Raw genomic sequence first — 27,040 nt, 5'->3', positions numbered from 1 at the left:
CCCAGTCCTTTTTTTTTCCCCCCTCCCCCCCCCCCCCCCCGCCGATGCGAGTGGTATGTCTGAACCATATCCTTCAAAACCAGTTTTCTAAGCAGATTAGATGGGTAGCAGAGACAGCTATGCAATCAGGCAAAAATGTGCACTCAAGCCTTCATTTTGCGCAGTGGCCAGAGCAGTAAGTGTCTACCACCTGGATTTTTTTTTTCTTCATTCTCTCCCTTTCCTGTTATTCTGCAGTGCTGTGGTCTGTTGCTGTTGTAGACTGAAACGAAATGCTCATTCTGGTCCTTAATTGTATCAAAAATAGGGAGGGGAAGGAAGTTGGGTTCCATGCTAATGCTCATTAACATGAAACATAAAGCATGCTCCCTGGCTGGCATGCTTCACCAAGCAAAGTGACATTTGCTCCCTGTGAGCATGTTGAAGGGTAATCTGAAGATTATCCTCAGGTCCTCCAATACCAATCCTCCCCTGACCAGTCTGGAAAACCAGCGTCTAAGATCACTGCCCCTCTGAATTCAGTATACCCTCCTGGACTGCCTCTGTGAATTTGGTCTCTTACTGCCCCATATCTTTCAGTGCTCCTTATCAGCCTTGTTGCATGCTAGGAATCTCACAATAATGGTCTTCACCTGCTTTGAGATATCACAAGAACTCTTAAGCATCGGTATTGGTTTCATGTCTGATCTCTTATAGGACAACAAGCTGAATTTAGGATTAAGCTCCACAGACAAGTTTGGAAACCTTACGGCTTGTTCAGTGTGGGTGGAAAATGGGGATAGGTTAGTGGGCTGAGTGGCAGACCTGAGGAAAAGAGAGTTGAGTAAGCTTTGGCTTTTTTCCAAGAGAGGAAACGGAGCAAAGTGTCCCAGGAGCTATTTGTTGCCTCTCTGGAAGAGAGGAAGGAACCCAGAGCAAGGCAATCCAGAAATGCTTTTCCCTGTGAGTCTGGAGAAACACCGTGGCTAAGAAAAGGAGGGAGAGAACTCGTATGATAAAACTAGAAAAGAGAGGTTGGGGATTGAGGTTTGGGGAAGAAGAGAGAAGGAGAGAAAATAAACCCTTTATTTCCCATGTAAGGTATGGAGAAGGAAAGAAAAGAGAAACTAACCTGAAGATTTCTGTGCTTTATGGGGTAAGAAAGAAGCTACTAGAAGCCCAGACAAACAAAGTTATATTTGAAATATTGATAGAAAACTGTGCTTTAACATATTGGCACGATGCACTTGGTTATCTTCTGCTGATCCCTCAAAAGTAAAGAATTACTTTGAGAAGAGGAAATAAATTGCAAACAAAAGAAAGACTCGATGTTACTGGCATAAAGGGGGTGAAAAAGTGGGTGGAAAGCTGGTTGGATGTGTCAACCACAAAAGCGGTGAGATACGATCATAGAGAATTCGGGTTTTAAAACACAAGGAAATCATGCAGAGATATTTTTCACACTGACTTGTAAACAGCATCTTTGGGTGTGCAGCATTGCCAAATTTACCCTTGTTACAGGGGCAACTTACAGTAAGTTCCCACCAAAGCCAAACGCCATCTGTTTGAATTACTTAGAGGAAAGGTTCGTCTCCTTATTCCCCTTCTATTAGATATGACAGATTAATGTCTTTGAGGGCAGATCACTGTTAGGCTAAATCTTTCTCTGGTTATGATTCCTTATAACTATAAAACAGTCACAAGGTTATGGGGTTTAAAAAGAGAGGTTTATTGCAATTTCTAACACTGAAACTAGAGGCTAAGCGTGTCTTTTTCTTTTTTTCTAAAGTAAATCAAAACCATACATGCACTCTACCTTCTATCGGATATACAGACCAAGGGATAAGAACACACATTACAAGGGAAGCATTATAGAGTCTACAGGAAAAGTACTAAAACAGCTTTCTGTGAATATGTACTAATCCTCCCACTGAGTCCTCTCCACTTGTTTTAAGAGCTGTTTGTTGAGCATGAGTTGGTGGCACCTCTAATGTTTGGGGCAGAACTCGGAGCCTTCAGCAACTCCACCAGCACTTGTTTCTACCCAACTATTGTAAAAGCCGTGTCCATGCCTCGGCTAGAAGCAGCAAGGGATCGACCATTCAGCATCTGTTGCAAAACCTCTAGTTCAATACTTGTCAGGCTCTCTCTAAACTAGTCTTTATACTTGGCTGACGAACTCAATCCTACAGTCCTTAGGTCACAACAGGAGCTGCATAGGAGGCAGAGGGGTGCTGATATTGCTATAATTTGAGTTCCCTGCTGGGGAAATTTCTGTAAGAGTGAGTTTCGTTCACTGGGTTATTTTTAAGACAGTTTGTAAGAGTGCTGCTGTGGTCAGTAGCAGCCTGATTTGTGTTTTTCAGGGAAAAACACAGTTTCTTTAAAATAGAACCTTTTCTTTTTTCCTACAAAAGCCCAATTCTAGATTTCTGATCACCTGTAAAATTAATAAACTAGCTTTTAACCAGAAATATTTCATTGAACTGTCTATATTACCTGAATGGGAATACCTCTTTGCTTTGCTTTTCTTTAACTAGTCTGAAAGGCTTCACTCAGAATTGGTTCAAAACTTTGTGTTGGATTCCAGGTAGTCCTCGGCTGCTCAGAGAGCTGTTGTCTGATGTACCCGTCCTCTTCTGCTGGACTCTAAGGGCCTTGGCCTTCCCATATGGCATTACAGCTCTCCTGGAGACCGTGCTGTGCCACGGGACACCTCGGTGTGTGCTATGGGAACTGCCTTCCAGCCAGGGAGTCTGCCCCAGAAGTGAGACCAGGGTTATCAGGCTGCCAAACTGCAGTGTCTGAGGCAATGCAACATTGTGGGAATAAAAGCAGTTCAATAGTGTACTGACTCAGAACAAAATTTCTCGGGTCAGGTCACCAAACCAAAATGAATCAATTTTGGTTTCAGTAATGTAAAAATATTCCATTTTAAATGACACAAAATGCACTGGTGTTCACAAATAGTTTTTTGGGGGGGTTTGTTTGTGTGGGTTTTTTGTTGGGGTTTTTTTTGGTTTTTTTGTTTGTTTGTTTTTTAAACTTGTGAACTTCCGTTCTACAAAGAGTCTCTAATTTCAGTTTTTTTCCCCGAATTGGGATAAGAGCGAATGTTGAAATACTGGAATTTCTTCCTTTCTGGGGAGGAGGCAGCTGATGAGTATGAGCAACCAGTTTCAGGGTTAGGACAGCTGACTCGGACGACCTGTACACTGGAGCAGAGCAGGTGATGGTGGGGCAGATAGGTGATGGAGGGAGGGGAACAGACAGGCAGAAGGAGGGAAGTAGGAGACAGGAATGAGAAGCAGCAATGAGGGCTAGAGCAGAAGAGTAAGGAGGAGAGAGCAGAAGTTTCTGCTTGGCTCTCTGGGCCGTAGGAACTGCTACATTTTTGTGCTGTGTTATGCTGTTGGCTATACCTAGCTCAGCACCTTCTGTTTTGCCGAGTGACCGGCAGACATGCAAGCTGGTGCTGCACTGGGAGCTCCTGTCAGAGAGAGCTTGAAGCACTTCACAGAGAGAGCACCTCACTGGTGTGAGGTGGAGGCTCACACCAGTGCACAACTGGGCGGTGCTGTGTGGTTTCACTTCTGCTCACTGAGCAGTTGAGTCCTTCCGTGCTAATCAAATGGGGGTGAATGCAGGACTAAAAGACGAGCACTTCTCAGTTCCCATCCAGGCTCTGAGCAGGGTGCTGCAGCCCTTGCAAGTTAGAGAATCTCTCTGCCACTAAGTCTTTTGCTGCCAAGTAGAAAGAACAGGAATACTCTTTTCTGGTGTGATTGGGAAGGAGCACTAGTGACTGTTCCTAATACACTGCAGAGTGCTTATTATGCTGATGCTTTTATTATTTAACAAGTTTCTTAATTTTTTTTTTTTTTTTTTTTAAATATACCAAATTGATACACTCCATCCATCAGCAATGCCCTCCAGGAATGAGTAGCTAATTAGAGAGCAGGACTTGTGAAAAGACAAACCCGGGTTATGCACAGAACAGGTTTCTCCAGTATTTATTGCCTACGTTACTGGCCAAGCTTCCTTGTAAGTAATAGTCAAATAATCGGCCTGGGTCCTTTTGTGAATGGTTTGAGTCTGTGTGGTCCTCCTTTGTTAGAGCAGCTCATGGCTTCTGAAAGCTTCTGCACCCCCTGTTCTGAACAGCAGAGCCTGGTGGCACCAGCTGCTTCTGCCTGGAACAAACATTTGCATGTGACATTAAAAAAAAAAAAAGCCAATTTCAAAACGTATTTGCTTTTCCTTATCCCCTCATTTTTCAGCCCTTCTTAAAACTCTGGAAATATTTAAAAGATTAATATATTTAGCTTTTGCTACAAGCATCTTTTAAACAAGTAAAGCTTGAAGAGGAAAGAGAAATCTTTCCTTCAGAAATAAAACAGCAGCCAGTGTTTGGAAATATTTTAACAATAGACCATATGGGAGTCCCAAACTATTAAGCTTTATTATTCAGAAGGCGGAAAATGTGGTTTGATATTCAATTGATATACAGCATAAATGAGAGCCGCAAACTCGGCTCCCTTGAGCTGGGATTCAGATGTTCTCTTGAATATAATAACTAACGCTTTGGCCTAGTTCCACAGAATGCATCCAGCCTGCTGATCACAAGCCAAGAAACTGTAGGCTTTTTTTTTTTTTTTCCTTCCCCTCTCTTCACCAAAGTACTTTCCTCTCCTGCCAGCGTGAGCTTTTGGCCTGAATATAAATCTCCTGATATTAGATGCATATAGAAAATGGGGAGGATGCTAATAGCACACAGCAGTGGAGCTGTGTGCGTGTGTGCGTGTGTGCGTGTGTGCGTGTGTGCGTGTGTGCGTGTGTGTTTGTTTTCCTTCTGCTTTAATGATAAGGTTTTCCTACCGTGATGTGCTGTCAGGGGATTACGTTGGTCATCCTAGGTGGGAGCTTCTTTGTTCCTGTTTCACTGTTTGTTTCTTAGTGCTGTGGGAGCAGGTGAACATCTTTTGGGGCTACTGTGAAGTGGTGCCAGAGACCATGAGAGTGTGGAATTTGTTGGAGAGGGAGACTGGAAGTGGTTTCAGTTTCTTTTTTTTTTTTTTTTTTTTTTCCCTTTTCTTCCCTGATTTGACTTGCATATATTTATAATTGCCCTTTCCCCTTTCTATCATGTCTCTCTTAACTTCCTCTCCTATGGGGAAAAGAACCCATAAAAGTTGCTTATAAAATATTACATACATGGACTAAGATTGCCTATATGCAAAGGGAGACTGATAGTTACACAGATACTGTGATCAAGTAATGGCAGGCTGGATCACCTGCTATTTTTTGACACAGGATCCCTGATTTACTCCATGTACGGGATGGACCAGCTTTGTCAGTGTGAACGTGGGAAGTGTGATATGAATAAGGAGTTGCAGGGATACAAGAAATGGTCTTGCGGGTCTGGCAGTTGAATGCTGCCCTGAAATACTGAGTTCTGTGTCTGTCTTTGTCAGAGAGTTCCTTTGAGATCCCGTCCTTGGAAACGGCTGAACTGTCCACTGACACTTTCTGCCCTATGCCCCTCACCAGAACCCAACTGCCTGGGCACAGACCTCAGGCATGGAAAAACATGCAGACAGTGATGTTTAACAGTCAGGTATACCGAATCAAGTCATACTCTAACAGCCTAGAAGCAACCTTAACAGAGTATGTCTTGTTCTGTTCCCTCCCTATGCAACATGAGATGGCTTTGTATGTATTTTAAGTTGTAGGTGTTCAAGATTTTTCTCAGATTTTTGTGCTGTAGGACTTGACAAGTGTCTGTAAGTAACTCTTCCCTCACTTTTGTGACAGACATCCTCAGCTATGTTGGGTCCTATCTTTTCTAGCCTCTCAGAATCTGAAATCAACCAAAGAACCTTCTCTATGGTCTCTGTGTGATTTCCCCTGAGTAGCTAGAAGACTCCAGCATTAAGCTATATGGCATTTTTCTCTATAAATGTGATGAGCCCAAGAAAAAGACTTTCACTTTACGTTTAAGTCCTGGAATGCCTGTAATACAGAACACTTTAGAGAGTATAAATTATGCACTCTGAATATGAAGTTCAGCTTTGGCTTCTGTCTTTCCTCCATTTCTCTTTTCAGTTGTTCATGATAGCTGAAATTTTCCATGTTTTTGTCTCAACCCACACACAAATTTTTTCCTTTGGGGAAAACTGGAGCAAAATCAATTTTAGTGCAATTTTTCAAGCCTCTTTGACTTGCACCTACATCTGTCTGGTGTGGGGGAGTGGAATTTTATCATAAAACGTTTGATTTATTTAATGTATTCAATAAGCATCCAAGATGTGCCAGGTACTTTCTCAGCCCTTTTTGGATGAGAAATCTTGCAAGCTAAGAACTTAATAAACAAAGAAGCTATAGAACTCAAAATTTCCCTGCTGTTAAGGTCTCCATATATCTAAGGAATAAACCACGTTTGAACAATGCAGGTCCAGAGACTTGTAAAGTACAAAATGTCACATGCAGTACTGATGAGATCTAACATTATAAGAACAACTATTTTTTTTTCATATTTCTTGATCCTTTATCTGCCCAACTTACAACAAACTCAGCTGAGATGTGTCCATGCAGCAACTCTATTTTCATTGCAACTATTAGTCTATTTTTATTGATGAAGCCATTGCTATGATTGTATGATGCTGTACTAAGAGCTCATCTAAACAGGGTCATTGAGTCAGTCTAAGATAAGTTACAAATCTGAGTGGAACACCTATTCCCAATTAACTTCATCATCCTAAAGAAGAGGTGCTTAGGAATAGTTAATAAGGAATAGCTGTTCTGGAATAATCCCTTTTTAAGACAAACCCTTACTCTCTCTATAATTGCATTCTAGGAAGCTATTCTGTACTGAATCAGCATGGGATAGAGTGCCTAGAAGACGTTCAGACCAAGCACAGCTAGCGGTGAGTGGGGCAATATACACTGGGATGCCCTATTGCAACTATTATGAGTGAGCAGAAGAATAGCAAAATTGGTTGCCTGTGTATCTCTCTAGAAGGCAACAGAAAGTATTATATCAAAATCACTTTACAAAGGCCTCTCTCTTAGCAGGGATGAAGTATGAGCTGCCTGTTACTCTGAGTGTTAACCCCATGTTACGGACAGAATGCATGTTTCGACTCGTAACTGATTACGATTTGATTAAATGTTGGGGTGTGGAAAGGACTTGTGTGCTTTTTTTCAATGTGTATATTTACATTATTATGTGGGGAGCAATCAATTTATCAAACCCATCTGATTATTCAATAGTGGGGAAAGACAACTGGTTGGAGGAAAACTTGTGTTGTTTCTAAGGTGGACAGAAAATTAGTTTAAAAGAAATTTGCAAAATCTTTTTTTGAGGAGAACCTACACTAACAAACTAATCAAATAAAGGAAAAGCTAATAATTTATAATGCCATGAAAATTTTCCTGTAGCATAAAATTTTGTGCTTGACCTTGCCAAGGATGATGGGCTGGGGTAGAGATGGTGCTCTTGTGCTTTAATACATTGTAGTTGTGATACAGTTGCTGTTAATTCATAGTTCTCCTGACTTTTGGAATTCATCCCTTCCCTTAAAAGGGAAGGTGGCAGCCTGGAGTGGAGAAGCTCCAACTGCAGCCCTTTGGATGTTAATCCACCCTGACTTTCTTAAGCCTCCTACTTAAATCATTATCTTAATGAATCACCATTGCTGCTATCTTCAGTGCTACACAGGAACATGCAAATTTTAAACAGCCTGGGGGAAAGACCTTTTTGTCTGTAAAGTGCTCTGATACTTGCATTTAGATGTTGCCATGATAGGTACCTTGGATACTACTTTCTGCCTAACCCCGTGGATAGATCATGGGGTATAGTGCATCACCAATGTGTTCCTGCTAGGCAGCTCTCAGGGCTTGCCCCTGAGAGGAGGTGGATGTGACTCTGCTACTGACTGTAAGAAGCAGCTTTAGCTCAAGCGGTTGAAGCCAGATTGCTGTGCAGGTTTGTCATTCGTCTAACTGCCTGTTGGCTATGCTTTTCTTTAGTTGCAAAATGACAAGGAGTTAAGGGAGTGAGGATGGGGGTCCCCCCTCAGCTCTGCAGCTGCTGTTGCTTCACCTCTTCGCTTGACTTTTTTCGCAGCACAAAGAAATATGCCATGCAAATATTAATGTATCAAGTAGGGATCAAGAAATCTGATACAGCAGGAAAATTACCAGCTTGCTAAAAAATCTTAAGAACATTTGTTTGAGGAAAAACTGAACGTAGCGAAGCCACTGCAAAGTATCTCCAAGACTTTCAGCATTGTGTTGTCCAAATTTTTCCTTGAAGAGTCAACTTGGCTAGACATTGAGCTCTGCCCACTTTCAGCTTTCCCAGATGGTCCCTTGAGAAATGTTTACTTGTAGATGGTGGGTATGGAGAGAGAGCCATGTATAGCTGTTTCAGATGGCAAATCTTTGTGGTTATTTGCAATATGCATTGAAAGATTTGATTCCTTTATTCATTAAACCAAGAGCTGAAGAAGCTGTTTTATGCAAATGTCCTAGATGATAAGAAGTGTTCTTCTCAAATTGCAAAGTAATTTCACCCACTGTTCCATTTCTGTGGCTTAGAAGAAGAGCCCATTCCCTTACTATCGGTAACTTTTCCTCATCAGTAATAGTTCTGCTTCTGGATCAATGGCAGGATAAATGCAGAAGGTACCAGGTGAACAGAGATCCTCTAGTCTCAACTGGGAGAGGACCATATTAACAGAACTGAGCTTAAATGCATTTTCTGCAATAACATTACAAATTGTCAAGTCCTGCTGGGAGAGTTATGCCCACAAGAGGCCAGAACATCTATCTCAAGGAGAGCATCCTTATTCTTCCCAGCTGAATCTTCTCTGAAACCAGTTGAGCTGGAACTAGATGTTTTTAGACTAAGAAGAAATGCATTTTCTTGGCTTATACTAAAGCTAAGTAACATGTTCTTAGTTGGTTACCAAAGAAAGGGGATGTTAGCAAACAGTACGTGCTGATTTTTGCAGCTCAAGGCCTGGACAGCCCAGTGTGAGGCAGGAGATACTAACTGCTTCCTTACCCGTTTGTGCACACCATCCCCGACAGCAGCAGGTAACTAGCACTGTGACTCCAAGTTTTTTTCCTGCCTGGTGTAGCTCTGAACAGACTGCCACTTTCTTGAAATAGTGTTTAAGACACTTTGTGTAAACCGCTTTACAATGTTAATTTTTCTGCTCGCAGTGAGCAGACTATTGCGTTTTCTGTATTCAAGCTCCTAGTTGGTTCTGATCCCACATTGGATGGCAGCATTTTATAATACAGAGGTAAATTAACTGCAGAAGCCATCTATTAGATTCAGCACTTCAAGAACAGTCAGCCTAGGGATTTCAGAAGAAACAACAGAAGTGATTTATATATGTGTGTGTATACATACGTGGTGTGTGTGTGTGTATATATATTGCATATATATTGTGTGTATATTTCAAAAGAGAAAATTGAGGTGACTAACACTTGAGGCTGAGTGCAAATGCAACTTTTTCTCATTCCAGTCTTGGAAAGTAATGGTGATGGGTGTGGGCAGGTCTCTGGCTGACTTTCTGAATTGCCTTTATGTTAGAGCTCCAGCAAGGGATTTGGTGGAATTTCTTATCCTATTGAGTAAAAGTGATGTTCTATCCCACATTAGTTTCCTTAGGAAACAGAAGGAAAGGGACTCTTCTCCCCAGCACTTAACACACCCAGTGTTATTTTTGCAGGCACTATATGCAAAATGTTCAGAAAATGAGATATCCAGAAGGAGGGTTTAGATTTCAATATTCTGAATTGGCTTACATTATTTGCCTAGCTTTTGCATGCTATCTTATGCTCATGGGTAATAGTAGAGTTTTGTTGATGTACAAAGGTTGTTATTTCTATAGTTTGCTCATTCAAATTCAGAGGTTTGTAACTATGGAAGTAAAATGTGTCTGTGCTATTATTTTGTTAAGCTGTCTTGAGCTACTTTTGTAACCACATGTTCACAGGAGTCTGTGTTTGCTCAAATTACCTGCTCAGTTTTCTGGTCAGGTACGCTGAGATGCAGTGTTTCAGCTCATAGCTTCATGTTTTGTGTTATCTTTCTCATGGTCCATTACAACTGCTTCCCAGAAATTCTGAAATTGGGGTCAAACAAACTGCTCTGATGTTTCTCCCAGCATTTGCTAATTTGGCAGTATTTGAGCTGCTACTAAAAAGCATAGAGAAACTGCAGCTGAGCACTGTGCCTGGTGCTGGTATGAACAAGTGATGCACATAGCATTACACAGGTAGATGGATTTTAATCTGCAAGCATATCTATCATTAATTTTAAGGGCTTTTGGAACCATGGTAGTTCAGCTAAGAGAGGGAGATAAGCCAAGCAGTTATACGGAGCAGCTATATCTGGTGAAGCACGTCTCTTGGGATTAGCAGGGGCTCATGAGTCAGAGTAGTGAATTGTGCATCACAGCACCAAGTCTGACTGATCCTTCAGGACAGTCGCTCATTATATGGGGACGCCTGGGAAATTTCTTAAGACTGGGATAAGCTTAAGAAAGTTTCCTTGGTTGGTCAGTATAGATTTTAATGCAACAATGCTTCTCCCGGCTTGTTGGGGAGAACCATGTGCTTTCTGCTTCTCTGGCTTGTGGGACTTCTCACTGGATGTGCAGGTGACAGAAAGTATCTGTGAGCTTTGAGCGGCTGCAAACTGCCATGCTTTTGGGAAGACTTTGAGGGGGGAAGATGGCAGGGATTTAAAAGCTGAGAGTTTCACTGGCTTGAATTAGGTAAAAAAATTGAGAGACCTGTGGCAGCAGTTGTTGGGAGATGAAAAATTTCACCTGTCACCTCAGCAGACTACTCAAGAGCACTATCTGAAGTGAGTCCCCAAAAAGTTATTGCAGAGAGACTAATGACCAACTGGGAGGAAATGCTACACTCCCTGAAGAATCAACAAACTCTCTGGATGTTTACCCAAGCTGGTAAACCAAACAGAAACCATCAGTATGCTGCTGTGTAAATTCATGGTGTGCCAGTATCTTAAACACTATGCAATTCCGATTACCACCTCTCGAAGGTAGCGGAGGACTAAGGAAGGTCTGGAGAAGACCATCAAAGATGGGTCTCAAGTCAGTCAACAGGATTTCTCTTTTTGCCATAGAGAAGAGATGACTTATTACAGAAATTGCAGATGTTCTACGCTGTTATGAAAGCGGGGGGGAGGGGGGGGGAGGGGAGCAGGGAGTTATTCTTCATGGTTCTTGTGTTAACTAAACTGATTCAAAGCAGGCAAAGAGGAGGCACTCTGTCAAGCAGCAGTTACCATGTGAAACTCATGGCCAAAGGGTGTTATGGATGGCGGAAGTCTAAACAGATTGAAAAATCAATGAAGGACAGATAAGTTCTTATTAGAAGTGATGGCCTGGATGCAACCTCCAAATCAGGAGATCTTTAACAATTGCACAGGGTATAAGAAGGGAGAAGACTGCCGGTACTCTATTTCACTGCTCCCCCGCTTTTTTTCTTTTGGCCCTATTCTGGCTACTCCTGAAGAACAGAGAGAGAGCTAGACCTTTGCTCTTATAATATGGCTATTTTTATATTTGAAAACTAGAAAGGAAACTAGCTACACTTCAGTGCATGGAACTAGTTTTGCCTTGTAGCCCACAAGTAATGTAAAGCACACTGAAATGAAGAGAATTAGGAGCCAAACGCCTCCTAATACCTTAAAAATGTGTGTGTTATAAAATGCCTCTGTAGCCTGCTTACTTTGTTAAAATTCTGACTTAACAAAAAGCTGAGCTTGTTAATGAAGCTGTAAGTCACTACAATGTTTCTAGTTATTTTTCTCACTTTGTGTTTGGTGCTACAGTCAGTCAGGTTGCCTGATAATGCACCTAATGAGCTGGCTTAGGCATTTTAACTCGAGTAGTAGTGACACCTTGGGCTGGAAGCTGAGGGTGGCTGCCCTCCGCAGAGAGGACTGGGGAGTACAACCGGGAGGGAAGAAGCAGCAAGTTGGGAAGGAGGCTGAAGAGGAGGCAAGATACTAAAATCTCTTTTATATGCATAAAAGCAGGAAAGTCTAATACAGAGCAGGGCTTGTAGTTGTGACTGCAGCGGCAACAGTCAGTTGGTATTTGGGAGGTGAAAAATCAGTTTTACGTTTTGCTAGACGATTATACTGTAATACAGCAGTGCCTCCTGGCAGGGAAAGCAATGTAATGTAAAGCAATACAGCGTGGAAGAGCAGTTGGAGAGCTGTCAGAAGCTGAGTAGCTTGGAATGCTTCCACGTGAACCTGGGAGCAAGCGAGCTTGCTGCAGCGTGGCATTCCTCTGCCCTGAGGAGGAGTACGGACTGCAGCACAAGCGTGAATAACGCACCTTAGAAACAATGCAGCTCAGCTCTCTGGAGGAGGGCTACAAGAGGCTTTTCTAGGCAAAATAGTGAGAGTTTCTTTCTTGTCTTGGGAGATTTCTCTTCCAGCTCACAGAGCCCTTCTGAGTCACATGCCAGGCAACCCTGGGGCAAATGAGTGTGTACCTGTCAGCTGTCATTGCCTGGCACACCTGAGTACTCAAGGGCACGAGGCTGCCCAAGAGGTAGCGAAAGGCTGGAGCTCTCTAAGGCTGCAGGAAAGCTGCTGGGTCTGATCTGATTGGGCAAACAAGGAAGTAATGACTCTTTTTTTTTTTTTTTTTTTTAACAGTTTGTATTTCCAGAGGGCTTTGGTGCATGGCATTGGCTTTTATTCCAGTTTTGAGATGTTGGATGTACTTAGCAATCTTACTTGTGGTTTTTAATCCTCCCCCCTCTCCCTGCCCCTAGCATTTTCCTTCCCTTCAAATCCTCTGCCTCACTCTATGTATTGCTACTATAAATTGCTTAGGATGATGGGTCCTGCTTCTTACTTGGAGCCTCTGGATGCTATTAACAAGTAATTGCTCGAAAAGCTTGTTTAAACATCAAAACCCTACATTATTTTTTAAATTGCCCTTTGAGGTGGCTGAAAAGCTACTGAAAGATTACTTTCCTCTAATACTGGACAAGGAACTGTATTAGGTAAGGGAAATAGTGTTCTTACTAGACTATTTCTGAAGTACCAAGTCACCTTCCTTTTAAAGAGGGAATGTGTAGTTGTACTTCCCCTGCTTGCTTCTCCCCCAACACCAGGAAAACAACTGATGTTTATAGCAAGGAGCAAAGAGGTTTTACTGGCTTTATCCCTTCAACACATCTAGACTTTCTTTTTTGAAAAACGTGTAAGAAGCAGCAATTCATTCTGCATGTTTGCTATCTAGCCACAACTTGAAATCCAGCAATACTGGTAAATTATCCAGGGAGATTCTTTAAACATCCAAGCTACGTATATGAGGGTTGTCCAGCATGATGTAGGACCAGGGCACTGTGTCTAATACACTACTACTTTTCCTGTTGTAATCACGTTGGTCAGATTACTGGATGGTTAACCTGCAGTCATGGATGAGCTTGAACAGGATCCTCCACCATTCAGAAACTGGTAGCTACACGCATGATGCACCCCTCCAGGTTAAGACTGTTGTTAGATTGGCTGAAGCACAACAGGTCTTGCTCAAAATGTAACTGAGGAGTGTTCTGTCAGTGGCAATATGAGTCACCATTAGCCTACTAGCAACCATTGGATAATCAGGTGAAATTTGCATTTATTTTACATACTGAAAACTGTTAGGCAGACCTCCTCGGAAGATGAGTGTCTCCTGACTTTAAGAACAAATGGTTCATTTTGCTTTGACATTCATGCAGCCACAGGGACACAGTAAACGTATTGACTTTTTATTCCTTTCTACTCTTTTATGTAAGTGTACACACATTATTGCACGAAAGCAGCATGTGAGCTCATAGCTGTGCCTCATCACTTAATGAAGCATTTGCTTTAAAGGAATGACAGGGATCTTCTGTGGAGGCTGCAGAAGCAGTAGCTGGGCTGCCCAGGTCTGAGCCCCAGCAGGCAAAAGGGAAGACTTCATTTCAGGTTTCCTAGGCTTGACAGGCAGCCAGGTCTGTGCTAGCAATTAAGGTGTGAATGTTATAAATGGAAGTGCTACCTTGGGAAGGAATAAACAAATAAGGAACGTAGTGCAGAAATAGTTTGAGAAATGTCATGGATTGTGAAGACAAACATGAATTTGGAATAGCATGGGAGGGTTGCATGAATACCTGTTTCTTCTGCACTTTTCACATAACATTGTGTCCAATCAGGTGAAGGTCTGTCTTCTGTTCCTCTGCCATCTTCCTGATAGCAAATTAAGCTTTATCTTTTTACATTTGGCATATGTATTAAGATGTTTTGGGGAAAAAAGATTTCTCTCTAATATAAATTGCTAAACAAAATGTGGACAGACACAATCGCAGCCTCTCGGTATGTATGCCACGGAAAGGGAAGCAAAATGCATATTGTAGGACATGGATACGTACCTCTTGCTTTTATGGTGTGCAAGTGTTTCTCTTTCCCCATTGTTGTTTATTTCAATTTGTGTTTTAGTAGTCTTTACCTTAGGCATTTGTGGGATATTGAGAAAAGTCAAGTGCATCGTAGATGTAGTGGCTAAAAGCTACTGAATTGAACAATCTTTTTAATACCTAGGAAAAAATACTTGCTTGAAATTACAATAGCTGCCTTAAACAATTTTCATAGATCTTGGTGAGTTTAGGTCTGTCTTTATTCAGGCACTACTTGTCTCCGCCAAAGGTTTAAGGAAAAACAGAACGCTCAACTGCAGAAAGTCTGTCCCTAAGCATGAAGAACAAGAGTTTGTAAGAAAGTACTGGGCTTTTGATAGATGTAGCTGTTTTTGCAGGGAGACCTTGAGGCCGTTTTTGCTGGGAAAAAAAAAAAAAAATTTTTTTTCATTTGAGTTTATTTAATGCAGTAAAGGATTTCAGTTGAGAAAACAATGAAAGTTTAAGAAACTTAGGATGCTTGTTTTCCTTTTCTAAGCTGGTGAATAAGAACTAGATATAATGGGAGACAAGTACCTGGTAGCTCTAGATTTTGAAAGACAAGGCAATGAACTCAGTTTTAAATCATCAGCTACAGCTCACTTCTCTTTATTAAAGTGTTTGTTTTAAATGTTAAACATGTTTGGACTTAAATGTTTAGTATGCTTGATAAGAAAACTAAGTCAGAAAATTCTCAATGGATGGTCACTTTTTGAATTTTTAGGCCGTATGATTCAAATGAGAAAAATAAAATGTCTAATAAAAGTCATTGTTTATTAAAATAATAAAAGGAGAAAAAATGTCAGCTGGATAAATACCTGTAAAATAGAATAAATGTTTCAACTGGAGATAGTGCAGCTCTCTGGTTAGCAAAAAATAATACCAAATTGAGAGCAGACTATATTTAGTTGCAAATCAATATGGCTTAGTAGTTACCAGCCACTGATCATCCTTTATGAAAATAGCTAGAGTGTAAATGTAAAACAAGATTAAAATTGGTAGCTTTAAATTACTTTGATTTAAATCCACCCTTCCTTTTCCATTGGATGCTATCTGAGTAAATAAATAAGTAAAAGCACATTTAGCTGCTGGCATGGCATTGCCATGGCTTTTCCTGTATTTGCTATGATGTGATACACAGACAAAGAAACTCCCTCTGTGTGTTCATATATTAAGTCACTAACGTAACACTTGGTCCTTTTTTTCCCCTCCCCTTCCTCTGTCTCTCATCTCCATTACCCTTCCCCAAAATTTAAATGGGCAAGTGAATTTTGAATTTGTCATGTTTTACATACTTCTTAAGACATGTGAGCTGCCTCTGAAGATCAGTGCACCTGGCCTCCTATTTTCCTGACTTCTGTATGTTTGATACAAACTGAAAGAGCACCCTAAAGAGGTTTTTCTTCTTTTACTCCTGGTCACATGTTTGGTACTGTAACTTCCAAAAATTAAAATTAATTATAACCTTAGAGGCAGACAGTCCAACAGTGAAATAGCTTGTAATTTATTTGAACTCTGAAATTCTACTGGTTAAAATCGTGTAAAACTTTCCAATAATTTGTTTATATATTATTTTAAGAAAAAAAAAAAACTTAATTATGAGTCTGGTTCCTCAATAAAAAAAGGATAGCTATCTGGTTAATCATTGCTATGCACTAGATCACTGATTTTCTTCTTAATGACAGTAGGATTTTTGCCATTTTCCCCCATAAAACTGCTTCAATTATATAACGAATGCATTTGGTTTAAGGGGACGCTCTCTAGGATTTTATGCCCCAAGGCAGGCATGTCACAAAATAGCTATAGGTTGGTGAAGAACCTCTGTTGGATTAAATGCTTGCAAGTACTGACAAGAGTGGGAGTTGAGCATTTGGATGGAGGCCTGTACAGAGGCTCATGGACAGCTCTGTTCTCAGCTACTCCTACTTGAAATGAGTTATTTTGTTTTGCTTTCACCAAGAAATTCAGACATTCTGAGTCTTCAAAGAAAACGCGTGTGCTGCTATCTCCCTACGGGAACACACAGCTCCACCTGAGTATACGTAGAGGTTGCTTATAAGAAGACCTGGTTTTCCCAAAGTCTGAAAATTTTGTTTGTGGAAAAATGAAGTGAATGGTTGCACTCCTATACTAAATGTGAGGATTTTCTTTAATGGCTTCTTAAATAATTGTTTCCCCATCAGATGTGTCACTAAGTATGACGGTTTCTGGAAGTGCACATTCACAGTTACGAAATACAGCTGGGCCTCCATTTGTCTGTTGGGGACACAGACCTGCTCCTGTGATTCGGTTTCAAGTTGCTCGAGAAAGATGTGACAGTGTGTATTCTAAGATCTCATGACAAATGTGTAAAGTTAAGTGCTTTTACCAGGCTGACTGCTAACTGGCCAGGAAGTCACTAACGCTGCGGCTGGCAAAGAATAAAGAAAACGTAAAGATGCTAAATCTTAGTTATGGGAAACCGCTCAACATTTGAAATCCTGGTGTCTGAGAACATGGGGTGGCATTTGCAACAGATGTTTGCCTGGTAATCAAAGACCCAGTGTAATAAATAGCTGGTTAAAGAGTAAGAGTTCACCTGGCGGTTAATGCTGCTTTTTATGGCTATGGACTTGAGACCTCTTGAAAATGAGAAATGCCAGTAGTAAGAAGTATATGTGTTTCTAGGGGTAGATGGATTTTGGGAGCCTGTTCACTTGTTCGAGAATAAAGTATCATGGAATGGCCTTATTCTGGATTCATTTGAACAGAGATGGCCAGTGAGATGAACAGATGACTGGGGTATAGAGTATGTGAGTATTTCCCTTTGCTTCCGACCTGAGCTGGACTGATGAGTTGGGTTCATTGAACCCACTGTATCACCCAGCCCCAAGGGGTTATAAAGCAGAAGTGGACTGAAAAAGTTCTACCTATGCCACTTCAGAAGAACGTTGCTTGGCACTGCCTTCATCCCTGATGGCTGCTCATGATGCCTGGGGCCATTTACTGTAGGGATGAGCAGACAAACCTGATGTGTGCTCAAACCTGGAAATCTGAATTAATTAACCAGTGGAATAACTTATGGATGTGGTAGATTCCTCATAAATTACACTTTTCATCAAGATTGGTGCGTGCATTCTTGCTCGTGCACTCTCTCTCCTAAAAGCTGTTGCCTGAATGCAAGAATCGCTCGCTTGAAAATGAAGGCACTTGTGCTGTTAAGGAGGAATAAGAAAGAAGGATCCTACAGGGCCCTGTGGTCCTCCACCTCTGAGCCCATGCATGCTGGTCAGCAGCTTCTCGCATCCATCGATGCTCCGGCTCCCTGTTAAGTACTACAAGATGCTTTTCACGAGATGGGTGGCATGGGGGGCAGTTCTTATTCATGCTGACGAATACCTTTGCATTGTGATGCAGAGCTATAGCTCAACCAAGTAGCTCTTCTCTTTTTATTATCTGTGCCAGTCACGAAGATATGACACAGAAAATGCCATTAATGCATTTGCTGCCCTAGAAATTTTCTTGTTGGCTCTTTCAGCTGCTTAGGCCAGCAGCTAGTATCCTCCAAGGCTTAGTGAAGAATTAGGTTGAAATTGCCAAGGGGTGTCTCTTCCTGCACTGACTTAGGGATGTATGAGGCTCACTCTCCTTTGTCCTTTCTTCATCCTGCACTAGCCATATCTGCCTTGTGCCCTGTCAGCATTTTCTGCTTGGGAATAGCTGAGTGGACTTTGTTAGCTGTGCATCTTTTTTTATTTAAAGGAGATCTTCAGAGTGTCTATTTGGCATAATTCAGTTGAGAATTTGCTGGTTTTTTTGAGAAGAATATTTGGAGCCCTCCATTCATTTCTCTTGACAGAGCCTTGTTCCTGCTCTTGGAGGAGGTCTTTTGCCTGTCCCTGAATTGATTCAGCCCCCAGAGCACAAATGCTCCGAAGCTGCAGTCGCAGGGTCGCTGTCTGTCTCCAGAAAGTCATGTGGCAAGGGGCTCTGCATGCTATGGAGAGCAGCTCCCCCCGTCCCAGGAGTTACAGGATACCACTGGGGGTAGCTACAGCTGGTCTGCACTGGTACTAATATAATCCTGCAGGACTGTATCCATGAGACACAAGTGTGACATGTGAGGTATTTAAGGAGACACACCTGTTCTAGGCACAGGCCCGGGTATTGCATGCCTTGGAAATGGAAGGTTTTGGTGGAGCAGGAAAGACTCCCATTTCATCCACAGGAGGGCTTTGCTTTCTTCTTTCTCCCCAGTTTCACATTATTTTATAATTCCCTAATATTATGCCATCGTGTGGCCTGTTAGCACCGGGCTGTTTCAAAGGCCAGGCCAGTGTTTGCATTTGAACTTTTTTTACCTTAGTGTGTGATTCCAGAGTGATTAGCAGGAGAGAACAGCTTCTGGGCTGAGTGATGGTTTGGGTGTAACTGCTCCCAAGAAAGGGCAGAGAATTCGGAGAATGTCATCTATGTGCGGGGTTGGGTTTTTCAGCCCTTTAGATAATTCAGATTTTATGTTGTGTTTACCTGTATTTTTACTATAAGGCCTCTGTCTTGCAATTTGGAGTAGTAAATCACATAAAAGTGATATCATCTTACCAAATTTTGTACAAAAATATTTTGTCCCTTTGGTTTGAAATCTCTGAGTGTCTTTTCCTCCCTTCTTCCCATCTGCTCCCCCATCCCAAAAATTGTTGTGAAATGGCTACTTTCCATACAGAAGAAAAAGCAAGCAAATGCAAAATAAATCTCATGGTTGCGTAGTATAAAGAAATTAACTTGCTTAGATCTTTATCTCTCTTTTTTAAGGTCATCTGACACTTGTTTGGCAGAAGATAATTTTTTTTTTTGCCATTGCAAAGGGGATGTATTAAGATAGAGGAAAAAAATCGCAGGGTCTGTCATATGACTTGATTCCATCTGTCTGTCTTGTCTTCCAAGTAGAATGGAAATTTTCTCTCAAACTTCTTTTTTATGTGCCTTTTTTTGATGTTAATGTGGAATCTCCTACTCTGCCTTGGTCTCACTCCACATGCCCTTTCTTTCCACAGATTCCTGCTCTTGGTGAGGTTTTAAGTGCTTGTTGGTTTGGGAGAGCTACCAGGATTGGGGCCAAGATTTCTCCTGTACTTGATAGATTGTTGTGTGAAAATAGTAACAACTGGACAGTCTTTCCCTCCCATCTTTATTTTAAATAGAATTTGCCAATAAAAATCCAGTATGACAATTGTTTGTAGAACTAATAATGGCTGGTGGAAATAAGGGAGAGAGGGTGAGAGGCATGTTTTACTCTAGGACCTGGTTAGTTTGGGCAGTTAGGTATTTAGGGGGGAAGATGGTTATTATTCCCTTCTATAACAGCTCTGAACTCTGAGTAGGGTGGACTGGAATAACCAGACCCTGAGGGGACAACAGATTGTCCTTCTCAGAAATGAAATGTTGTTGGCAGGGGAGAAGATCCTGCGAATGGAGACTCCTCGGCTCCAGCCTCATCTAGCCCATGGGGTAGCCCCACTGTGAGCAGGTCCTTGACCCTTATGGCAAGGGGATATAAACCTGGAATCTTGTTAATTCTCACCTGGAAGGTGGCTGCAGTGTGGCAAGAGCCTCCCTGCCTGCATGGGTGAGCAGAGCTCCTGACCAAAACCCCCTAAAAAGGACCTCTTTAGTCCCTGTATGCTGGCATTCACAGTTTGACCAGCTCCAAAGCCTCAAATCATTTTCCTTCCTTGTGGGCAGACAAGTTTTTTTTACATATCAATGTGAAAATATTTTTGATTATGATACTAAGAAGCAGAATAGCTCATTGTAAGGGAAGCACCATCCTCATCTAGTTGTGGTGCCTCTCTGCACATCATTGCATTTTGCTGCACAGACACAGCCTAAGGTAGACACGGCCTCGCTATCCTTGCTAGCTAGTAATGGTGGGCTCTCTCCCACCCCTGTCCCTACTGGATTCTCCCAGAGTCAACTGATTTCCAACCAAAAACTGAAGAGATTTATTCTGTTTGGTTTTGGTTTTTTCTGGGGGGGGTGGGGGTGGGGACGGGTGGTGGTTGGGTTTAGTGGGTTTTTTTGTTCCTTAACTGCACCCTGCAAAATGTCCCGGCTGAGTTGTTTCCAAATACTGGCATCTCTAGGGAAGGGGTTATAAATTGCTAATTTAAAGCCTGCAACAGGATAATTAACTAACCAGTTTGATGTAAATGGCTTAATGGGGCTTTACTAGCCCCTTTGAACTTAAAGTAGCACTAAAAAGTAAACTGTAAATACCTTCAAGGAAAGTACTGGCATGCTTGAATGGGGGGCTGCTTGGTTGTAAGGAGCAAGCCTGCTCAACTTGCCAGGAATCCAGTGGCCTGTGTGACAGCAAACATGTCAAGGGGGTGAGGGGACCAACCAGGCAGCCCTTGGGGAAGGCTCTGCAACTACCCTAGTTCTTCAGGAAGCACATAAACTCTGATATATCAGGCTTTCAAACCTGCCCTGCCTGCTTTGGAAAATTTAAATCACAACCTCAGTTTAAATGCTACTGTAATGAATTTCATCACAATTGAAGGGGAAAAAAAAAAAACCAACAAACCAACCCTGAGGGGGAGGCAGCCACTAGAGTCCACCCTAATTTTCCTGGAGTTGTATTTGCATTAAGGTCTTTTGGCAAGTCCAGGCAGAAACACTTGTTACACTTTGTTTCAGAAGACCTTGTTACCCACTGAATCTGCTGAGACAACGTACTGCAGCCCTGCAGCAGATTCCAGTTTCTGATGCATCTTGGGGACTTTTGGGAGAACCTCTAAACTTTCATTCTTGCTAGGCTGTTACAAAATTCCAAGGGAGGAAGTCAACAACTATTAAGCATCTAGCAATGAAGATCATTACAAAGTGGAAGCATCTCGTGTAGTTAGGCATTGATCTCGCTTCTGACTATGCAAACTGGGGTGTCAGAGAGGAGAATTTTAGGTCCAATGGCAGGCAGGCAGGAGTATTCCCCTCTGTCCCTCCCTCTATGGGAGAGAAGCTCCTCCTGGTCCAAGTGCTCTGCTTCATCTTTTCATTGCACATGCACCATGCAGCGCCAGCAATAATTTGCAAGAACTTTTTCTGCACTGTTCCTCTGTCTCAACGCCATCTTCCACCTATTGCTAGCAGCCTTTCTGGGTAGTGGAGGATGTTTTGGAGTTTGTAGCACAATCCTCAATTAATACTGTGACCTCTGACACAAGGGATTTGGCTTTACAGCCAGCTTTGCTGATGAGTGTTCCTCATCAGCATCCTTGGCTGTGCTCTCCTGCCTGCTCCATTGCACTGCTCCTGAAGACCATGAGGCTGTAAGGCTGAGCCAGACCAGGATTGATGCAGGAAGAGGGCAAGACCTAACTTTTTCAGTGGCAGCCCTGACTTGGATGGGCTAAAACAGATCACGATGCCTCATCATCTGTAATGATGGATCTATTTCTCTGGGGTTTGGTTTTTTTGTTTGTTTCTCTTTTTCCAGCTGGGAAAATAATGGGAAATAATGTACCACTGGCAATGTTAATGCTGGCTTAAAAAAAAAAAAAAAAAAAAAAAAAAACCCAGAAAAGCACTGAGGCCTGTTGTAGAGGGCAATGATGCAGAAGTGCTACATCTTATTTTAAAAACCATGTCTGATGGCGGATTCAGTCCTGCACTCAGTTCAGATGTCTATGGGCCTATTGTATGCAAAGATCAAAATTCTCTACTGTGGCCTGTAGAAGAAGAAGTAATAACATGGCACTTCTTTCCTCCTATATGTTGACTGAAGAAGTTGGCACCATGGCACTACCTGATTGCTGTGTGTGGGTGGGAGCACAGTGCAGGATTAATTTGGGGTTGATTGTGTTGGCAGGGTTCTGTCAGCCGAGCTTGCCCAGCTGCCTGTGTTACGCTGTAGCTGTTAATCCTTCACTTTTATGAGCACTAACCCAGATCACATATTTAAAAAAAAATAAAAATGCATGCGCTATCAGAGAGAGAGCTCTGTACACATGCAGCGTTGATGGCTGGAGACTCCCTTCAAGGAACGCCAGAACACCTTAGCGTGCCAGCTTTGATATCTTGGCATCTGACTGGGAAATGCAAATACTCAATCTCAATCCATCATTCCCACATGCTGACATGTATCCAAGGGGAACTTCTGTGAATGTTGTTGTTATTCCCATATAATTTCAGCTGCTTCTTTGCTTCCCAGCACCACCCTACCATGTGTCCAACTGTGTGCAGTGTCTTCCAGGCCTTTTATGCCAGATCTTTTGGATCTGGGGAGGCAAAAGGGCATTAGTGTGCATGTGCAGCAGAGGAACAAACTCTGTGTTTGGAGGGGTGGGGTTGTTTTTATGAGGCTTTTCTCTTTCTGATTCCCCCCAACAAACCCTTCTGCAGATTTTTAGATTCCTCACCAAGTCCTTTAAATAATGCAGTCAATTAAAAACCAAATGAACAAAAAAGCTTTTTCACACTTCCCAGGAAAATAAAAATTAAGTTAAAGAAAAAAGTGGATTGTAATAATCCCCCTTTCTTTCACATGAGAGATGGTCAGAGTTGGGGCTTCTTTCTGAAGTTCTGGTGTGCTTTACATATCTTCTAACAATCATATGTTTGTCTCTTACAATGAAAGTTTTATATGAATAATAATAAAAAATACATATGAATAAAAGCTAGCATGACTAAGAATTTCTACTGTGCCACTCATCCCATGGAAAGACCCAAACTCATCACTCATTTTTGGGTACCTCGGTAAATTTCAGCACAGTTGTTAGTCCTGTCTGAAGCTTTGCATGTCTCTCAGTGACCCAGTCTCTTCTCGGGGGGGAAGAAGTAATATTTGCAAGATGGAAAGCGGAATTTATTTTGTCAGCAATTTCAGTGTTTGTTAAGAATAACTGTCTTTAAAAAAACCCACAATAATCCCCCTTCCAATACACCTTTTGTTTTGAAACCCACTGAACCTGACACCCATATTTGATTTGTTGGTTCAAGAATAACAGGGAAAATGTGAGCAGTAAAACCTGGCCCAGCACACTCGATGGCGGCTGCTGCTGCTAGAGAAAGAACAAATTATGCGTAACAGTGCTTTCCTGACCTTTCCTCTGTTTTTTTCTGGCTATTGTAAATAATAGAAAGTTGTGTGAAAATTAGAACATAACGAATACAAATTTTAGAGTGGTGTCTGCTGCAGGTCTTGGGTGTGTTTGCTGAATTGCCTCCTGCTTAGAGAGCAGCTGGAAAATCCAAGTCCTTTCCCAACATGTCAAAACCAACTTTTTCAAAGGATGTAGTAGCTGTGCCAAAGCACCTTGCCTATTTGTAAGCAAATGCATACTATTGGGACTATCTCTGCCTGGGCCAGCATTCTCACCTGCAGCTGGCTGTATTAAATCAATTTGATGAATTACTATATACTTTTTAATTTTTCTACAGGCAGGTCCCTGCTATTTTTTGCCTGCACAAGATTAAAAGGGATTTACATTACATACCCTGTTATAAGACTTTAATTGTCTGGAATGGGTCTGCGTGTGTGAAGACTGGAAGAGTCTGGGGATTCGGGATTATTGTCAGGCTTCTTACACTTGAGGTAGCAGAGAAAGGTGGTGTGCGAAAGCTGTGTTAGCATCCATGATGGAGGATACTCTATGATAAGAAGGATGCCACCTATGCTACTTAGTTGACAGTTGTTTGGTTTGGGACTTTGGGATGGTTTTCCTGCTGTTAAAACATATTATTTCAGTGAGGTGTCTGCCAAGAAAATGCCTGGAGAAGGAAATAGATTAACCCTAGATGGACTGACTTGATGGGTCAGAGAAAGCTGGATGGCATCAGAACATCCTTATGGCTGATGAGGCATATCTTTTCTCAAGTTCACAAGCCTAAGGACGTGCGTCTTTTGGAGCACCTGCACTGTGGCATAACAATGCTACAATTTATTCAGCCCCTCTGCGTGACAGAACTGCGTGTGGCTGAATAATGTGCAGCCAAGGGCGAGGGACTGAAAGCAGCTAGGTACTGGATACAGGTGTTTGCGAATGCACAATGCCAAGAGAGAGATTTTAGTTCAAACATATCCTCACTAAACATACTTTGGGAGTCTCTTGATGCTGTTATATTAGTGGGCTCTGCTGGAAGTGGTAAGGATATAAGAATTTTATTTTTTCCCTCCAGTCCAAGGTGTAGTATCCATGTTTGTTGTGGCTGGTAGCAGTAGTTTGTACATGTATTACTCCTTTGGCCAGATTCTGATCCTATTTGTATATCTATAAAACTGCTGAGTTGTTTCATCTGTGTAACGGAGGTTTCAGTCCCTCTGGCTGTTTTGGTTTTTCTGTTTTGGTTCTGTTTGGGTTTTTGTTTTTCCTTTAACCGCTTTCCTTGCTGAGAGGGGAGAGCTCTATGGGAACTGATCCAGCAAACTTTTAAAATAGCCTTTTAGTGTGTTTTTATTTTTAACTCTTGCTTAAGCTTTTAAATATGTGAATTGTCTCTGAATTCTCACCTGAGTGCCTATGAAACCTGCCAGCCAAGCCTAAACCTTCCAGGAGGTGCGGCCACATTTGTGTTCTCAGAGCTCTCTGGCACAGACACCTGGTACACCTGTGTCTCCTGCTAGTTTCAGTACTGTCACAACTTTACCCCTCATACCTGTTTCTCTGGTACCTCCTGTTTTTCCCAAGGTTATCTTCTATAAATAGAATCTGCTCCAGCTTTTCACTCCCCCACACCCGTCTTGAGATGGTTTTAATAGTGCTGAAAGAAGGAGGGTGATCCATTCTGCTGTGCTCTTTGAGGCTTTTTTCTGACAGAAAATAAATGCACAAATTGCTTAGCAATTTCCTTAGGTGACAAATGTAAAGTGACTAGCTTTTGAAATACTTAAGCTTGAGTATTTAAACATTTGATAAACCATGGGTCATCTGAAGAATAAAATCGTAATTGTTTTGGCACCCACAGAATTCCATGCAAAGGTCTCAATCTGAGTATAAAATCTAGTAATTTCCTTAATTGTAGTTAGATCGATGGAGGTAACTGTGGTATCTAGCGTTCACCTGTCCAGAAACCAAAACCGTGCTCAACCCAGGCTAGCAGAGATGCTTTGGATGATGCAGTTATCTGTCAGCATGTGATACAGCAGCCAGAAGACGCAAACATTTAGAGCATTCATAAACTAGAAAAATTTCTCAAAAATGAAAAAAAAACCTAAATGAAAGCACGTAAGGGTTTGAGGTGATGATGCTGACTTTACTGTCCTTTAAACTATGCCTGCAGCAGCCCAGAGCTTAATGTTGTGTAAACCAAGAGAAATGAAAGAGAAGCTGTCTCTGTAGGCTACATGATGCAACTGGTGAGAATTGCTCAGATAGCAGGGTGCTCTGCATGGTGTAAGTGCCTACAGACAGAAATGCTGTGTGAAGGAATCGTTGCTGGCACGCAGATACATGCTGGCAAATTAGACTGTATTTGGTGGAAGGATAAGAATCTACTACAGCTTTTTAAAATGACCCATGTCGTGATCACCTTGTGATAAACATTAATCTCTCCAGTGTAAATAAAAGCATAGCATATTTCCCAAATAATCTCTTAAAATAAAAATAGATTGGTGCATAAGAGTAAACCAAGTCAGAACAACCAGTCAACCTACGGTATTACTGCCCAGAGCTCAGAATGAAATGGGAATGGCGGTACTTTTTCAGGTTTTACAGCCACCTCTTTGCTCTACTTTGACAATTATTTATTACCACTAATACTGTGCTTTGTAAACTTATACAGTGCTTTATGAAGTAAGACATGTTTCCTATTTTAAAGATCTTATAATCTTGTGGGCTGATAAGGGGTGCAGATTATCCCTTGGATGTTCATAAATAGCATTAACACTAAGAGTTTTATTAGTGCTTGGTCCTTTCAAGCCTGTGGCTCTTTCTTTTCCTTAACACCACTTTCCTAGTCAAGCGCCGAAATAAGGATTTCGACACCTTGATCTTCCAGGCTGGAACAGTGTGGGCATTCTTTTGTTTTGCTGGTAGTGAAAGAATAAAACCCAGGCAGAGTCCCAGCGCAGTGACTGTTGCTCTGCATGGGTTTAATCCACTGCCTTTGCTTGCCTCTCTCTCTGAGACTACAAATCTGGAGTTTGGGTGATGGCAGCAGAGAGCAAGCTTGGGAGGTTTGTGTGTGTGCGTGCGTGCGCATGTTTTAAATAAACAAACAATGGAACAGCAACTTCAACAAATTGTGAGTGGTGCTAATTTGTTATAGTGCTGTCTTGCCTTCTGGCAGTGTTGATTTAGAAGCTGAGCAGACTGGAACGGATGCGGGGAGCCGCTGGTTTTTTTGCTGTGGGGTGTGTATATAGTTCAGTATAAAATGCTTCTAGGGGTCCTATCCTGAGGAGCTTCCAGATTACAGGGTAAAGCACATGCACAGGCTGCCAATCCCCTTTTCAAAACCAAATCTGGTGCAAAAGTACCTTCCCCTCTGCCTTGCTCCTCCCCTTCCACTTTTTTTAAATGGAGAGAGGTTTTAAGTCTTGATTCATGACAAGAGCCTATAATTTGTGTGTTTTGAGGACTGCCAGAAAATC

General features: G+C 41.9%; 1 protein-coding gene across 1 annotated transcript in view; it reads left to right on the top strand.

Moving 5' to 3' along the window:
• The first annotated feature begins 6,835 nt into the window (after nucleotides 1-6,835).
• Nucleotides 6,836-27,040, top strand: part of HIC2 (hypermethylated in cancer 2) — a 32,554-nt gene continuing 12,349 nt past the window's right edge. The window contains exon 1 of the mRNA XM_009580548.1: nucleotides 6,836-6,905. The gene's annotated coding sequence lies outside the window, so the exon portion shown is untranslated. The remainder of the gene's footprint in view (nucleotides 6,906-27,040) is intronic.

This window comes from Fulmarus glacialis, unplaced genomic scaffold (assembly GCF_000690835.1).
Source record: "Fulmarus glacialis isolate BGI_N327 unplaced genomic scaffold, ASM69083v1 scaffold5146, whole genome shotgun sequence".
NCBI classification, from domain to species: domain Eukaryota; kingdom Metazoa; phylum Chordata; class Aves; order Procellariiformes; family Procellariidae; genus Fulmarus; species Fulmarus glacialis.
This window is presented reverse-complemented; position numbering and strand designations above follow the sequence as displayed.